Source organism: Schistocerca gregaria, unplaced genomic scaffold (assembly GCF_023897955.1).
Source record: "Schistocerca gregaria isolate iqSchGreg1 unplaced genomic scaffold, iqSchGreg1.2 ptg000066l, whole genome shotgun sequence".
Classification (NCBI taxonomy): Eukaryota; Metazoa; Arthropoda; class Insecta; order Orthoptera; family Acrididae; genus Schistocerca; species Schistocerca gregaria.
In genome coordinates, this window is record NW_026061707.1 from 7424044 (window position 1) to 7443341 (window position 19298).

Consider the following 19298-nt stretch of genomic DNA (forward strand, 5'->3'; position numbering starts at 1 on the left):
ATTGAATGCCTCGGAATGGTGTTTTATTATAAAATGGTAAAATTATTAAGATTCTAATTGATAAAAATAATGCAATAACACCTCCTAACTTATTAGGGATAGATCGTAGAATTGCATATGCAAATAGGAAATATCATTCTGGTTGAATGTGAACTGGTGTTACTAATGGGTTGGCAGGTACAAAGTTATCTGGATCTCCTAATAGGTAAGGATTAATTAAACATAGTATAATTAATAATGATGTTATTATTACAAATGTAATAGAATCCTTAAAGGTAAAGTATGGATGGAATGGAATTTTTTCAATATCTCCATTTACTCCAAGAGGATTATTAGATCCTGTTTGGTGAAGAAAAAATAAATGAATTGCTGCTATAGCAGCAATAATAAATGGTAATACAAAATGGAATGTGAAGAATCGATTTAATGTTGCATTATCAACAGCGAATCCTCCTCATACTCATTGGACTAAATCTGTTCCTAAGTATGGGATTGCTGATAATAAATTAGTAATTACTGTTGCACCTCAAAAAGATATTTGGCCTCAGGGTAAGACATATCCTATAAATGCAGTTGCTATAACTAAAAATAAAATCACTGTACCAATTATTCAGGTATGTATATATATATAAGATCCATAGTAAATTCCCCGTCCTACATGTAAGTAAATACAAATAAAAAATATAGATGCTCCATTTGCGTGTAAGGTTCGGATAATTCAACCATTATTTACGTCTCGGCAGATGTGTACTACACTACTGAATGCTATTTCAATATTTGATGTATAATGTATAGCTAAAAATAGTCCAGTTACGATTTGAATTACCAAACATAACCCTAATAGGGATCCAAAATTTCATCAAAATGAAATATTTGTTGGGGCAGGTAAGTCAATTAAAGAGTTATTAATAATTTTAATTAAAGGATGTCTTAATCGTAAGGGTTTATTCATTAGTAATTATCTTATTTTACGAATAGGTCCCTGATTAATATTGGTGATTTTAACAACTGCTAGTAGTGCTAAAAATAAATAAATTATTATTATTATTGTAATAATGAATGTTGGTCTATTATATAATTTTTCTAAAGATATTGTTATTTCTTGATAATTGATTGAATTATCAATATTTATAGTTTCAGTGTTTTTGAAAAAGTCTATAAATATAGATATATCTAGAATAATTAATATTAATATGATAAATACTCACATTATTAATGTAATAATTATAGTGATTGATTTAGGCTGAAATATTTCGTTTGATGCAATTCTTGTAATGTAAATAAATAATACTAGTATACCACCAAGAAATGTTAAAAATAAAATATATGATAATCAATATCTTTCTATTATTGTTCCTGTTATTAATCCAACTAGGAAGGTTTGAAGGATAATAAAAAGCATTATTGATATTGGGTGTCTTAATTTAATAAAATTAATATTTATTACATTTGATAATGATATAATTATTATTTTGATCATTTCAGGGGTTAGTTTATTTAAAATACCGGTTTTGGGGACCGATGATGGAAGCTTTTCCACCTCTGAAGTTTTAAAAGTGGGGGCTGGACTTATTTCCGGTTTACAAGACCGGCGTTTTTTTTAAACTATTAAAACTAATGTTTATATTCTCTATTTTTACTTCTTTATTGATTTATTTTGATGGTGTTTATGTTTCTTCTTCTAAACGTAAACATTTATTAATGGTTCTTTTGAGATTAGAATATATTGTTCTTTCTTTATTTATGTTACATATTGTTTTTCTTATTGAGTTTGATTATGATTATTTGTTTCCTGTTATTTTTTTAGTTTTTTCCGTTTGTGAGGGTGCTTTAGGTCTTTCTATTTTAGTTTCAATAATTCGTTCTCATGGTAATGATTTTTTTAATTCTTTTGGTTTATCTTTATGTTAAAGTATTTATTTATAGCTATTTTTTTGATCCCTCTTTGTTTATTAAATAATTGTTGATGGTTGGTTCATTCTTTAATGTTTCTGTCGGGTTTTGTTTTTATAATTTGTGTTTATTCATATGCTGATTTGAATATAATTAGATATTATTTTGGTATTGATTATTTTTCTTTTAGTTTAATTTTAGTTTTTGGATTTGTTCTTTAATAATCACTGCTAGAGGTTCAGTTTATTTAAGTTCATATCATTCTAATTTTTTTGTTTTTATGGTTTTGATTTTAATAATTATGCTTTATTGTTCATTTGCTAGATTAAGTCTTCTTTCTTTTTATATTTTTTTCGAGGCTAGATTAGTTCCTACTTTACTTTTAATTTTGGGTTGGGGTTATCAACCTGAGCGTTTGCAGGCTGGTGTTTATTTAATTTTTTATACTTTGGTTGCTAGATTACCTTTATTATTAGTTTTATTTAAGGTTTATGATTTTTCTAATACTTTATATTTTCCTTTATTGGTTGATTTTGGTTCTTATTATTTTATGTTTTATGTATTTATAATTTTGGCTTTTTTAGTTAAGATACCTATGTTTTTGGTTCATTTATGACTTCCTAAGGCTCATGTAGAGGCCCCTATTTCAGGTAGAATAATTCTTGCTGGTGTTTTATTAAAGTTAGGTGGTTATGGTATTTTTCGTGTTATAAAGGTTATTTCTTATTTGGGTTTAAAGTTTAATTATTTTTGATTGTCTTTAGGTTTATCTGGGGGTGTTATTGTAAGATTTATTTGTTTTCGTCAGGTTGATTAAAGTCTTTAATTGCATATTCTTCTGTTGCTCATATAAGAATGGTTATTGGTGGATTGATGACTATGAATTGATGAGGTTGTGTAGGTTCTCTTTCTCTAATGGTTGGTCATGGTTTATGTTCTTCTGGTTTATTTTGTTTATCTAATATTATGTATTATCTATAGGAGCAGTATTTGCAATTATAGGAGGTGTCATTCAATGATATCCACTATTTACAGGATTAACTATAAATAATACATGATTAAAAATCCAATTTACAATTATATTCATTGGAGTAAATTTAACATTCTTTCCTCAACACTTCCTAGGATTAGCAGGAATACCTCGACGATACTCTGACTACCCAGACGCATATACATCATGAAACGTAGTATCAAGAATTGGGTCTACAATTTCTATTGTAGGAATCATTATATTCATTGTAATTATATGAGAAAGAATGATTACAAACCGAGCAATTATATTTAGAGCTAACATAAGAAGATCAACAGAATGACTACAAAATAACCCTCCTGCAGAACATAGTTACTCAGAATTACCATTAATCTCTAGATTCTAATATGGCAGATTAGTGCAGTAGATTTAAGCTCTACAAATAAAGGTTTGACCTTTTATTAGAAAATATTTATTAATGGCAACATGATCAAATTTATCTCTTCAAGATGGAGCTTCACCATTAATGGAGCAATTATCATTCTTTCATGATCATACTATGGTCGTATTATTATTAATTACAGTAATTGTAGGTTATGCCCTAAGTTATATATTATTTATTGCCTATACTAACCGTAATATACTTCATGGACATTTAATTGAAACAATCTGAACAGCTTTACCAGCAATTACATTAATTTTTATTGCCCTTCCATCATTACGACTATTATATTTACTTGATGATTCAGTAGATGCAATAATTACAATTAAAACCATTGGACGACAATGATATTGAAGATATGAATATTCAGACTTCATAGACGTAGAAATTGACACTTATATAACACCAGAACAAGACCTAGAAAATGATGGATTCCGACTACTAGATGTAGATAACCGAACAATCCTACCAATAAATACAGAAGTACGAGTATTAACAAGAGCATCAGATGTTCTACACTCATGAGCAGTTCCTGCATTAGGGGTTAAAATTGATGCAACGCCAGGTCGGTTAAATCAAGGAACATTCACAATAAATCGACCTGGATTATTCTTTGGACAATGCTCAGAAATCTGTGGAGCAAACCACAGATTTATACCAATTGTAATTGAAAGAACTTCAGTAAATTTATTTATTAAGTGATTATCTAAGATAATTTAAGGAGTTAGTTAAAATAAATAACATTAGAGTGTCAATCTAAAGTAACTAAAAAAAATTTGTACACCTTGAAATTCATCAGATGACTGAAAGTAAGTAATGGTCTCTTAAACCAAATAATAGTAAATTAACGACTACTTCTGATGGGGAAATTATATCCAAATCCCTCAAATATCCCCTCTTATATGATTCTCACTATTCATTATATTTTCAGCTACATTAATCTTGTTTAATCAAATGAACTTCTTCTCATTTAAACCTAACCTTATTAAAAGAGCAGAAAAAGGAACAATTGAAATAAAAAACTTAAATTGAAAATGATAACAAATCTATTCTCAACATTTGACCCATCAACTAACATCTTTAATTTATCATTAAATTGAACTAGAACATTTCTAGGACTATTATTAATCCCATCACTATTTTGACTTACACTATCACGAATTAACATTATCTGAAATAAACTAAATTTAACCTTACCTAATGAATTTAAAACACTTCTTGGACCAAAATCATTTAATGGAACAACATTCATTTTCATCTCAATTTTTATTATAATATTATTTAACAATTTCATAGGATTATTCCCTTTTATTTTTACTAGAACAAGACATTTAGCATTAACATTTGCAATTGCCCTACCTATATGGCTAAGATTTATATTATTTGGATGAATTAACCATACTAATCATATATTTACACACCTTGTACCACAAGGTACACCGCCTGCATTAATATCATTTATAGTACTAATTGAAACAATTAGTAATGTTATTCGACCAGGTACATTAGCAGTACGGTTGGCAGCAAATATAATTGCAGGACACTTATTATTAGCCTTTTTAGGAAACACAGGACCATCTATAGCAATAAACTTAATCTCATTACTAATTATTGGACAAATACTTCTATTAATTCTAGAATCAGCAGTAGCAATAATTCAAGCCTATGTTTTCTCAATTCTAAGAACTCTATATTCTAGAGAAGTATATTAAACCTATGTTAACAACTCACTCAAACCACCCATTCCACTTAGTAGACTATAGACCTTGACCATTAACAGGAGCAATTGGAGCAATAGTCCTAGTATCAGGACTAGCAAAATGATTCCACCTATTTAATATTAACTTATTCATAATTGGATTTGGAATTACCCTACTAACTATAATTCAATGATGACGAGATGTAGTACGAGAAGGAACATATCAAGGATTACATACAGGATTTGTATCAATCGTATTACGATGAGGAATAATTTTATTTATTGCATCAGAGGTATTATTTTTCGTTTCTTTTTTTTGAGCATTCTTTAGAAGAAGATTAGCACCAACAATTGAACTAGGAATACTATGACCTCCAATAGGAATTCAACCCTTTAACCCTATACAAATTCCATTACTTAATACAGCTATTCTTTTAGCATCAGGAGTAACAGTAACATGAGCACATCATAGTTTAATGGAATCTAATCATACTCAAGCACTACAAGGATTATTCTTCACAGTGTTATTAGGACTATACTTTACAATACTTCAAGCATATGAATATTGAGAAGCACCTTTTACCATTGCAGATGCAGTTTATGGATCAACATTCTTTGTTGCAACAGGATTCCATGGTTTACACGTAATTATTGGAACAATCTTTTTATCAACATGTCTACTTCGACACTCAAAAAATCAATTTTCACCAAGACATCACTTTGGATTTGAAGCAGCAGCATGATACTGACACTTCGTAGACGTAGTATGATTATTCTTATATATCTCTATTAATTGATGAGGTAGATAATTGTTTTTCTAGTATAAATAGTACATTTGACTTCCAATCAGAAAGCTTGATATAAATCAAGAAAAACAATTCTAATTCTATCAACAAGAGTTTTCATTAGATTTATTATTCCAATAATTGTTATAATCCTGGCAACAACACTATCAAAAAAATTAATTAATGATCGAGAAAAAAGATCACCATTTGAATGTGGGTTTGATCCAAAAAGATGAGCACGAATACCATTCTCAATACGATTCTTCCTAATCGCAGTAATCTTTTTAATTTTTGATGTAGAAATTGCACTAATTCTACCAATTGTAATTATTTTTAAAACTTCAGACATTATAATCTGAACAGTATCAACAATATTTTTTATTCTAGTTCTATTAGGAGGACTATACCATGAATGAAACCAAGGAGCATAACAATGAGCAGAATACAGGGTTGTAGTTAAATATAACATTTGGGTTGCATTCAAAAAGTATTGATATTATCAATCAACCTTAAATAGAATAAGAAGCGAAATATTGCAGTCAGTTTCGACCTGGAAGATTGGTATGTACTACCCTTATTCTTATTAATTGAAGCCAAAAAGAGGCGTATTACTGTTAATAATATAATTGAACTATAATAGTTCCAATTAAGGAAATGTAAAGCCAATATGAAAGCTGCTAACTTTTTATATTAGCGGTTAAACTCCGTTAACATTTCTAAAATTTATATAGTTTAAATAAAACATTACATTTTCACTGTAAAAATAATATATCTATATTTATAAATACTTAAAAGTAAAAATACTTCCTTAACATCTTCAGTGTCATGCTCTAATTATAAGCTATTTAAGTAAACGACAAAACAATATTACCAAAATAAATATTCAAAAAATAAAAGTTAAAAGATAAATCTTGAAATTAGAATCATATCAACCTTGAATATAACCAATTAAATAAATAAATAATCTATATAAACCTTGACCACCAAGTAATTCACCTCAACCATAATCAAATGACTTAGATGAATAATAACCTATTTTTAAAGGAATATATCTAATAAACTTAGTTGAAAGAAAAGGTATAAATCATATAGAACCAGCAAATCTAACAAAAGAAAGTATACTTAAAGAAAATAAATTATGAGAAAAATCAAAATTAGAAATAAGATAACCTAAATAAGCACCTAAAATAACAACTGTAACAGTTAAAAACTTTAAATAATAAGGTAAAGCAATCACATGAGGAATAGGAAAAATTAATCAAGATAAAAGACTACCACCAAAAACAGCAACAAACAATAGACCAATTATTCCAAATGAAATATAATAACCCTTATCATCAAAAGAAAATCTAGAATAAAAATTATTATCACCAGATATTGAATAATAAAACAAACGAAAAGAATAAGAAGCAGTTAAACCAGTAGAAAAAAATAAAGAAAAAAAATTAAACAATTAATTCATCTTAAACAAACCATCTCAAGAATTAAATCCTTTGAATAAAATCCCGCTAAAAAAGGTATTCCACACAAAGATAAACTAGAAACATTAAAACAAACTGAAGTTAAAGGTATGAAATTAACAATTGATCCTATAAAACGAATATCCTGAGAATCCTTCAAATTATGAATTATTGAACCTGCACATATAAATAATAATGCCTTAAATAAAGCATGAGCCAATAAATGAAAAAATGCAAGCTTTGGATAACCTATAGCCAAAATTCTTATTATTAAACCAAGTTGTCTTAAAGTAGAAAGAGCAATAATCTTCTTTAAATCAAACTCAAAATTAGCGCCCAATCCAGCTATAAATATAGTTATACAACCAATTAAAAGGAAAAATCAACCACGATTATAAGTATCCAATATTGGTCTAAAACGAATTAATAAATAAACACCAGCAGTAACAAGAGTAGAAGAATGAACTAAAGCAGAAACAGGAGTAGGAGCTGCTATAGCAGCAGGAAGTCATGAAGAGAAAGGAATCTGAGCTCTCTTAGTTATAGCTGCTAAAACAATTAATATAGTAATGAGCTTTATTTCAAAAGAATTAGAAATAAAATCATAATTATAAATATAATTTTAACCACCAAAATTTAACATTCATGCAATAGAAATTAAAATAGCAACATCACCAATACGATTAGAAAGTGCAGTTAATATACCAGCACTATAAGATTTTACATTTTGATAATAAATAACTAAACAATAAGAAACTAAACCTAAACCATCTCAACCCAATAAAATTCTAATTAAATTAGGACTAATAATTAAAAAACCTATAGAAAGAATAAATATTAAAACAATAATAATAAAACGATTTATATTCTTTTCACCAGATATATAATCCTCTCTATAATAAATAACCAAAGAAGAAATATATATAACATAAGATATAAAAATAAGAGATATTCAATCCAAAATTAAAGTTATAACAACTATAGAACCATTTAAATTGAAAAGCTCTCACTCAACAAAAACTCTATAATCAATTATTAAATAATAAATACCTAGAATAAAAATTATAGTTCTCGAAATAAACAAAGAAAAAAAACTCAAAGAACAAATAGAAAATAAATTCACGGCCTAAGATGAAAAACTTCATATCATTGATTCCACAAAACAATATTTTTAATTAAAATACTTAAGCAAACTAAACAAAGAAATATTCACCCTTTAAACAGAGAATATTTAAAGGCAATCAATGTAAAAGTAAAAGATGATATTCACGAAAATAACCAAGAGAACAAGTATAAACACCAGAATAATAATTCCCATGCTGAGAATAAGAATATATATACAAAGTATAAACAGCTCTAAAAAAGATAAAAAAATCAAAGCAAAGAATCTAAAAGAAGATCAAGATATAATTCTATTTAATAATCTAATTTCACCTACCAAATTTAAAGAAGGAGGAGCAGCCATATTTGATGATCTTAAAAGAAATCATCATAAAGCCATTCTTGGCATCAAATAAATTATACCCTTGTTAATTAATAATCTTCGTCAACCTAAACGTTCATAAATAATATTAGATAAACAAAATAAACCAGAAGAACATAAACCATGACCAACCATTAGAGAAAGAGAACCTACACAACCTCATCAATTCATAGTCATCAATCCACCAATAACCATTCCTATATGAGCAACAGAAGAATATGCAATTAAAGACATTAAATCAACCTGACGAAAACAAATAAATCTTACAATAACACCCCCAGATAAACCTAAAGACAATCAAAAATAATTAAACTTTAAACCCAAATAAGAAATAACCTTTATAACACGAAAAATACCATAACCACCTAACTTTAATAAAACACCAGCAAGAATTATTCTACCTGAAATAGGGGCCTCTACATGAGCCTTAGGAAGTCATAAATGAACCAAAAACATAGGTATCTTAACTAAAAAAGCCAAAATTATAAATACATAAAACATAAAATAATAAGAACCAAAATCAACCAATAAAGGAAAATATAAAGTATTAGAAAAATCATAAACCTTAAATAAAACTAATAATAAAGGTAATCTAGCAACCAAAGTATAAAAAATTAAATAAACACCAGCCTGCAAACGCTCAGGTTGATAACCCCAACCCAAAATTAAAAGTAAAGTAGGAACTAATCTAGCCTCAAAAAAAATATAAAAAGAAAGAAGACTTAATCTAGCAAATGAACAATAAAGCATAATTATTAAAATCAAAACCATAAAAACAAAAAAATTAGAATGATATGAACTTAAATAAACTGAACCTCTAGCAGTGACTATTAAAGAACAAATCCAAAAACTAAGTAAAATTAAACTAAAAGAAAAATAATCAATACCAAAATAATATCTAATTATATTCAAATCAGCATATGAATAAACACAAATTATAAAAACAAAACCTGACAGAAACATTAAAGAATGAACCAACCATCAACAATTATTTAATAAACAAAGAGGGATCAAAAAAATAGTTATAAATAAATACTTTAACATAAAGATAAACCAAAAGAATTAAAAAAATCATTACCATGAGAACGAATTATTGAAACTAAAATAGAAAGACCTAAAGCACCCTCACAAACAGAAAAAACTAAAAAAATAACAGGAAAAAAATAATCATAATCAAACTCAATAAGAAAAACAATAACTAACATAAATAAAGAAAGAACAATATATTCTAATCTCAAAAGAACCATTAATAAATGTTTATGTTTAGAAGAAAAAACATAAACACCAGCAAAATAAATCAATAAAGAAGTAAAAATAGAGAATATAAACATTAGTTTTAATAGTTTAAAAAAAACGCCGGTCTTGTAAACCGGAAATAAGTCCAGCCCCCACTTTTAAAACTTCAGAGGTGGAAAAGCTTCCATCATCGGTCCCCAAAACCGGTATTTTAAATAAACTAACCCCTGAAATGATCAAAATAATAATTATATCATTATCAAATGTAATAAATATTAATTTTATTAAATTAAGACACCCAATATCAATAATGCTTTTTATTATCCTTCAAACCTTCCTAGTTGGATTAATAACAGGAACAATAATAGATAGATATTGATTATCATATATTTTATTTTTAACATTTCTTGGTGGTATACTAGTATTATTTATTTACATTACAAGAATTGCATCAAACGAAATATTTCAGCCTAAATCAATCACTATAATTATTACATTAATAATGTGAGTATTTATCATATTAATATTAATTATTCTAGATATATCTATATTTATAGACTTTTTCAAAAACACCGAAACTATAAATATTGATAATTCAATCAATTATCAAGAAATAACAATATCTTTAGAAAAATTATATAATAGACCAACATTCATTATTACAATAATAATAATAATTTATTTATTTTTAGCACTACTAGCAGTTGTTAAAATCACCAATATTAATCAGGGACCTATTCGTAAAATAAGATAATTACTAATGAATAAACCCTTACGATTAAGACATCCTTTAATTAAAATTATTAATAACTCTTTAATTGACTTACCTGCCCCAACAAATATTTCATTTTGATGAAATTTTGGATCCCTATTAGGGTTATGTTTGGTAATTCAAATCGTAACTGGACTATTTTTAGCTATACATTATACATCAAATATTGAAATAGCATTCAGTGAATTGGTAAACGACCTGTTGAAGAACCTTATATTATAACAGGTCAAATCTTAACAATTATTTACTTCACATATTTCTTAATTAATGTCCATGTCGCAAACGCATGAGATAAATTAATTAAGGAATAAAGTTAATTAGCTTAGGAAAAGCATATGTTTTGAAAACATAAAATTAGAAGTTTAACTCTTCTATTAACTTTTCTCAAAAAATTTCACTAAACAAATGAGATAAATAAAATCTTTAAACCAACAAAGAAAATAAAAAAATTCAAAGATAAAGGTAAAAAACTTTTTCAAGCTAAGTACATTAATTTATCATAACGGAACCGTGGTAATGTCCCACGAACCCAAATAAAACCAAAAGATATAATAGCAAGCTTAATAAAAAATATAAAAGAATAAAAATCACCGCCGAAAAAAATTAAAGCCAATAACATTCTTATGAAGACAATTCTAGTATATTCAGCTAAAAAAATTAAAGTAAAACCACCCGCACCATACTCAATATTAAATCCTGAAACTAACTCAGATTCCCCTTCAGCAAAATCAAAAGGAGTACGATTAGTTTCAGCTAAGCAAGAAGCAAAACAAGCTAAAGCTAAAGGAAAAGAAATAATAATAAATCAACAATAAAGCTGATAGTTTATAAAATCAAACATATTAAAACTACCAATTAAAATAATTAAAGACAATAAAATTAAAGCTAAACTAACTTCATAAGAAATTGTTTGAGCAACAGAACGAAGAGAACCTAATAATGAATAATTTGAATTAGAAGATCAACCAGCAATTATAACAGTATAAACACCTAATCTAGTACAACATAAAAAAAATAAAAATCCATAAGAAAAAGAACACATATAAGTTAAATAAGGAAAAATTACTCAAACGGCTAAAGAAATCATTAAATTAAAAACAGGGGAAAAATAATAAAGTAGGTAATTAGATATAATAGGAATTGGCTGCTCCTTACAAATTAACTTAATAGCATCTCTAAATGGCTGAGGAATTCCAACAAAACCTACCTTATTTGGACCCTTTCGAATCTGAATATAACCTAAAACCTTACGCTCTAATAAAGTTAAAAAGGCAACACTAATTAAAACACAAATAACCAATAAAAGAAAATTCAAAATAAATATAAATAATTCATAAAGTATCAATACTATTTGTAGAAAAAATCTACATAAATGAATTCTAAATTCAACACATTAATCTGTCAAAATAGTAAATAAATTAATATTAATCAATATAACAAAAAATATTTTAACCATATGGTCCTTTCGTACTAATATGGATTAACAATCTTAGGATAGAAACCGACCTGGCTCACGCCGGTCTGAACTCAGATCATGTAAGAATTTAAAGGTCGAACAGACCTAATCATTGGGCTCCTGCACCCAAAATTTTTCTTAATCCAACATCGAGGTCGCAATCTGCTTTGTCGATATGAGCTCTCAAAAACAATTACGCTGTTATCCCTAAGGTAACTTAATCTTATGATCATAAATTATGGATCAAAATAACAAACATAAATAAATGATATAATAATGAAGAGTTTATCTATTCTTCATGTCACCCCAACAAAACATCATCATTAAATATAGAAAGACAAACAAAAAACTATATAAAAGTAAAATGTTAAGCTCTATAGGGTCTTCTCGTCCTAAAGAAGAATTTAAGCCTTTTGACTCAAAAGTTAAATTCAAAAATTTATTAAGAGACAGTTGATTTCTCGTCAAGCCATTCATTCCAGCCACTAATTAAGAGACTAATGATTATGCTACCTTTGCACGGTCAAAATACCGCGGCTCTTTAAAAATACGCTCAGTGAGCAGGCCAGACCTCAAAATATAAACAAGAGGACATGTTTTTGATAAACAGGCGGAAATCAATTTTGCCTAGTTCCTTATAATAAGTTCACAAGGTAAAAATTTCATACAAATAAATATACTATTTCTACCATTATTACAAAAATTTTAAAATTAAATTAATAATCTTAATAAAAAACCTAAAATATTTATAAAATCAAAATAAAAAATAATGAACTAAAACGTAATCTTAAAGATAGCTGGTTTAAAGCTTACTATTATATTTCTATAAAATAAATTATAGGTTATTAACTTCAAAGCTTATCCCTTAAAGAATAAATAAGTTAATATTTTTACTTAAAAAATTAAATAAAAACAAATAACTTTAAAAAATTAAATTTTTTCTTAAGAAACTAGATATCTTGGGAAACGATTAACATCTCATTTCTATAAATAATTTAATAATAATTATGATACATTAACTATAAATTATTTATAAATCAACCCAAATCGAGACAAGTAAAATAAATACTAAAATTTTGATAAACCCTGATACAAAAGGTACAATAAATAAAATCAACTTAAAAAAATTTAAAATAATATTTCATAAAACACTCACATTACCAATAAACTATAATTTAAAAAATCAATTATATAAAATATACTAAGACAAAAATACAATAAAATTATTTATATTAAATAATTAAATAAACAAAAAATAAATATAATAAAATAAATAATCAAGATATGCTGATTTGCACAGAAAAATTTTCAGTGTAAATGAAACACTTTACTAATAAGTTATATCTTGAAACTCTTCCTAGATACACTTTCCAGTACATCTACTATGTTACGACTTATCTCATCTAAATTGAAGCTACTTTAAAATAAAATAGAATAATCAATAATGAGAGCGACGGGCGATGTGTACACATCTCAGAGCCAATATCAGTTAAATTAAATAAATTAAATTACTATCAAATCCACCTTCATTAACAGTATTTCACTATCAAATCCGTTATAAACAAAAATCTATTGTAACCCACCTCCTCTTAACTATAAGCTGCACCTTGACCTGAAATATTTTATAATTATAAATCTTGAGAATTATAACTCTAAAAAGATTCTCTGATAACGGAGATATACAAACAAATAAATTAAGTAGAGTAAATCGTGTATTATCAATCATGGGGTAGGTTCCTCTGAATGGAATGAGATACCGCCAAATTCTTTGGGTTTAAAGACCTTAACTAATAGTACCCTGGTAAATATAATTAACATTTAAAATAATAGGGTATCTAATCCTAGTTTATTATTTAAATTTCACAGATTCATAAAAAGGGCCACAAATAAATTTTAACATTTCACCTTACAAATTTATATTTCAACCCTAATAATATAAACAACTGTTTTAACCAATAATATTCACTTGTATCAATCGTATAACCGCGGCTGCTGGCACGAATTATGCCGATACTAAATCAATTGCTAAATCCAAAATCACTTGATAATTAAATCAAATTACTGCAAAAAGAACATTTAGTCTAACAAAACTTACATATAATACAAAGAAAAAGTGAATAAACAAGCAAGAATAAAACTTTTAAAAATAAAAAATAAGAAAATTTTAAATCTATTAATTCAGGAAAAAATAAAAGATTCAAATATTTAAAGAAAAAAAAAGAAAAAACCACAAACATTAACAAAAAAAAAAGAAACGCCCCTATGAATGACCACAACAACTTCTCTATTATATATAATTAAAGATTAATATGGAACATGTATAGCAATAAATGTATTATATTCTTTCTTATTTAATCTTTCTTTTCACTAATAAATAAAGAAAGATTAAATAATATAATAAATATATGATTTGCATGGTTAATTCATCCAAATAATATAAATCTTAGCCATATAGGTAGGGCAATTGCAAATGTTAATGCTAAATGTCTTGTTCTAGTAAAAATATAAGGGAATAATCCTATGAAATTGTTAAATAATATTATAATAAAAATTGAGATGAAAATGAATGTTGTTCCATTAAATGATTTTGGTCCAAGAAGTGTTTTAAATTCTTTATGTAAGGTTAAATTTAGTTTATTTCAGATAATGTTAATTCGTGATGGTGTAAGTCAAAATAGTGATGGGATTAATAATAGTCCTAGAAATGTTCTAGTTCAATTTAATGATAAATTAAAGATGTTAGTTGATGGGTCAAATGTTGAGAATAGATTTGTTATCATTTTCAATTTAAGTTTTTTATTTCAATTGTTCCTTTTTCTGCTCTTTTAATAAGGTTAGGTTTAAATGAGAAGAAGTTTATTTGATTAAACAAGATTAATGTAGCTGAAAATATAATGAATAGTGAGAATCATATAAGAGGGGATATTTGAGGGATTTGGATATAATTTCCCCATCAGAAGTAGTCGTTAATTTACTATTATTTGGTTTAAGAGACCATTACTTACTTTCAGTCATCTGATGAATTTCAAGGTGTACAAATTTTTTTTAGTTACTTTAGATTGACACTCTAATGTTATTTATTTTAACTAACTCCTTAAATTATCTTAGATAATCACTTAATAAATAAATTTACTGAAGTTCTTTCAATTACAATTGGTATAAATCTGTGGTTTGCTCCACAGATTTCTGAGCATTGTCCAAAGAATAATCCAGGTCGATTTATTGTGAATGTTCCTTGATTTAACCGACCTGGCGTTGCATCAATTTTAACCCCTAATGCAGGAACTGCTCATGAGTGTAGAACATTTGATGCTCTTGTTAATACTCGTACTTCTGTATTTATTGGTAGGATTGTTCGGTTATCTACATCTAGTAGTCGGAATCTATCATTTTCTAGGTCTTGTTCTGGTGTTATATAAGTGTCAAATTCTACGTCTCTGAAGTCTGAATATTCATATCTTCAATATCATTGTCGTCCAATGGTTTTAATTGTAATTATTGCATCTACTGAATCATCAAGTAAATATAATAGTCGTAATGATGGTTTGATGGTTTGTTTAAGATGAATTAATTGTTTAATTTTTTTTCTTTATTTTTTTTTCTACTGGTTTAACTGCTTCTTATTCTTTTCGTTTGTTTTATTATTCAATATCTGGTGATAATAATTTTTATTCTAGATTTTCTTTTGATGATAAGGGTTATTATATTTCATTTGGAATATTTGGTCTATTGTTTGTTGCTGTTTTTGGTGGTAGTCTTTTATCTTGATTAATTTTTCCTATTCCTCATGTGATTGCTTTACCTTATTATTTAAAGTTTTTAACTATTACAGTTGTTATTTTAGGTGCTTATTTAGGTTATCTTATTTCTAATTTTGATTTTTCTCATAATTTATTTTCTTTAAGTATACTTTCTTTTGTTAGATTTGCTGGTTCTATATGATTTATACCTTTTCTTTCAACTAAGTTTATTAGATATATTCCTTTAAAAATAGGTTATTATTCATCTAAGTCATTTGATTATGGTTGAGGTGAATTACTTGGTGGTCAAGGTTTATATAGATTATTTATTTATTTAATTGGTTATATTCAAGGTTGATATGATTCTAATTTCAAGATTTATCTTTTAACTTTTATTTTTTGAATATTTATTTTGGTAATATTGTTTTTCGTTTACTTAAATAGCTTATAATTAGAGCGTGACACTGAAGATGTTAAGGAAGTATTTTTACTTTTAAGTATTTATAAATATAGATATATTATTTTTACAGTGAAAATGAAATGTTTTATTTAAACTATATAAATTTTAGAAATGTTAATGGAGTTTAACCGCTAATATAAAAAGTTAGCAGCTTTCATATTGGCTTTACATTTCCTTAATTGGAACTATTATAGTTCAATTATTTTATTAACAGTAATACGCCTCTTTTTGGCTTCAATTAATAAGAATAAGGGTAGTACATACCAATCTTCCAGGTCGAAACTGACTGCAATATTTCGCTTCTTATTCTATTTAAGGTTGATTGATAATATCAATACTTTTTGAATGCAACCCAAATGTTATATTTAACTACAACCCTTTATTCTGCTCATTGTAATGCTCCTTGGTTTCATTCATGGTATAGTCCTCCTAATAGAACTAGAATAAAATATTGTTGATACTGTTCAGATTATAATGTCTGAAGTTTTAAAAATAATTACAATTGGTAGAATTAGTGCAATTTCTACATCAAAAATTAAAAAGATTACTGCGATTAGGAAGAATCGTATTGAGAATGGTATTCGTGCTGATCTTTTTGGATCAAACCCACATTCAAATGGTGATCTTTTTTCTCGATCATTAATTAATTTTTTTGATAGTGTTGTTGCCAGGATTATAACAATTATTGGAATAATAAATCTAATGAAAACTCTTGTTGATAGAATTAGAATTGTTTTTCTTGATTTATATCAAGCTTTCTGATTGGAAGTCAAATGTACTATTTATACTAGAAAAACAATTATCTACCTCATCAATAAATAGAGATATATAAGAATAATCATACTACGTCTACGAAGTGTCAGTATCATGCTGCTGCTTCAAATCCAAAGTGATGTCTTGGTGAAAATTGATTTATTGAGTGTCGAAGTAGACATGTTGATAAAAAGATTGTTCCAATAATTACGTGTAAACCATGGAATCCTGTTGCAACAAAGAATGTTGATCCATAAACTGCATCTGCAATGGTAAAAGGTGCTTCTCAATATTCATATGCTTGAAGTATTGTAAAGTATAGTCCTAATAACACTGTGAAGAATAATCCTTGTAGTGCTTGAGTATGATTAGATTCCATTAAACTATGATGTGCTCATGTTACTGTTACTCCTGATGCTAAAAGAATAGCTGTATTAAGTAATGGAATTTGTATAGGGTTAAAGGGTTGAATTCCTATTGGAGGTCATAGTATTCCTAGTTCAATTGTTGGTGCTAATCTTCTTCTAAAGAATGCTCAAAAAAAAGAAACGAAAAATAATACCTCTGATGCAATAAATAAAATTATTCCTCATCGTAATCCAATTGATACAAATCCTGTATGTAATCCTTGATATGTTCCTTCTCGTACTACATCTCGTCATCATTGAATTATAGTTAGTAGGGTAATTCCAAATCCAATTATGAATAAGTTAATATTAAATAGGTGGAATCATTTTGCTAGTCCTGATACTAGGACTATTGCTCCAATTGCTCCTGTTAATGGTCAAGGTCTATAGTCTACTAAGTGGAATGGGTGGTTTGAGTGAGTTGTTAACATAGGTTTAATATACTTCTCTAGAATATAGAGTTCTTAGAATTGAGAAAACATAGGCTTGAATTATTGCTACTGCTGATTCTAGAATTAATAGAAGTATTTGTCCAATAATTAGTAATGAGATTAAGTTTATTGCTATAGATGGTCCTGTGTTTCCTAATAAGGTTAATAATAAGTGTCCTGCAATTATATTTGCTGCCAACCGTACTGCTAATGTACCTGGTCGAATAACATTACTAATTGTTTCAATTAGTACTATAAATGATATTAATGCAGGCGGTGTACCTTGTGGTACAAGGTGTGTAAATATATGATTAGTATGGTTAATTCATCCAAATAATATAAATCTTAGCCATATAGGTAGGGCAATGGCAAATGTTAATGCTAAATGTCTTGTTCTAGTAAAAATATAAGGGAATAATCCTATGAAATTGTTAAATAATATTATAATAAAAATTGAGATGAAAATGAATGTTGTTCCATTAAATGATTTTGGTCCAAGAAGTGTTTTAAATTCATTATGTAAGGTTAAATTTAGTTTATTTCAGATAATGTTAATTCGTGATGGTGTAAGTCAAAATAGTGATGGGATTAATAATAGTCCTAGAAATGTTCTAGTTCAATTTAATGATAAATTAAAGATGTTAGTTGATGGGTCAAATGTTGAGAATAGATTTGTTATCATTTTCAATTTAAGTTTTTTATTTCAATTGTTCCTTTTTCTACTCTTTTAATAAGGTTAGGTTTAAATGAGAAGAAGTTTATTTGATTAAACAAGATTAATGTAGCTGAAAATATAATGAATAGTGAGAATCATATAAGAGGGGATATTTGAGGGATTTGGATATAATTTCCCCATCAGAAGTAGTCGTTAATTTACTATTATTTGGTTTAAGAGACCATTACTTACTTTCAGTCATCTGATGAATTTCAAGGTGTACTAATTTTTTTTAGTTACTTTAGATTGACACTCTAATGTTATTTATTTTAACTAACTCCTTAAATTATCTTAGATAATCACTTAATAAATAAATTTACTGAAGTTCTTTCAATTACAATTGGTATAAATCTGTGGTTTGCTCCACAGATTTCTGAGCATTGTCCAAAGAATAATCCAGGTCGATTTATTGTGAATGTTCCTTGATTTAACCGACCTGGCGTTGCATCAATTTTAACCCCTAATGCAGGAACTGCTCATGAGTGTAGAACATCTGATGCTCTTGTTAATACTCGTACTTCTGTATTTATTGGTAGGATTGTTCGGTTATCTACATCTAGTAGTCGGAATCCATCATTTTCTAGGTCTTGTTCTGG

The 19298-nt window shown here is 27.0% G+C and overlaps 1 long non-coding RNA gene across 1 annotated transcript in view; it reads right to left on the reverse strand.

Moving 5' to 3' along the window:
• LOC126301299 (uncharacterized) overlaps positions 1-18881 on the reverse strand; it is a 41795-nt gene extending 22914 nt beyond the window's left edge. The window contains exon 1 of the long non-coding RNA XR_007553024.1: positions 17712-18881. This is a non-coding gene — a long non-coding RNA (uncharacterized LOC126301299). The remainder of the gene's footprint in view (positions 1-17711) is intronic.
• Between the last annotated feature and the right edge of the window lie 417 nt (positions 18882-19298).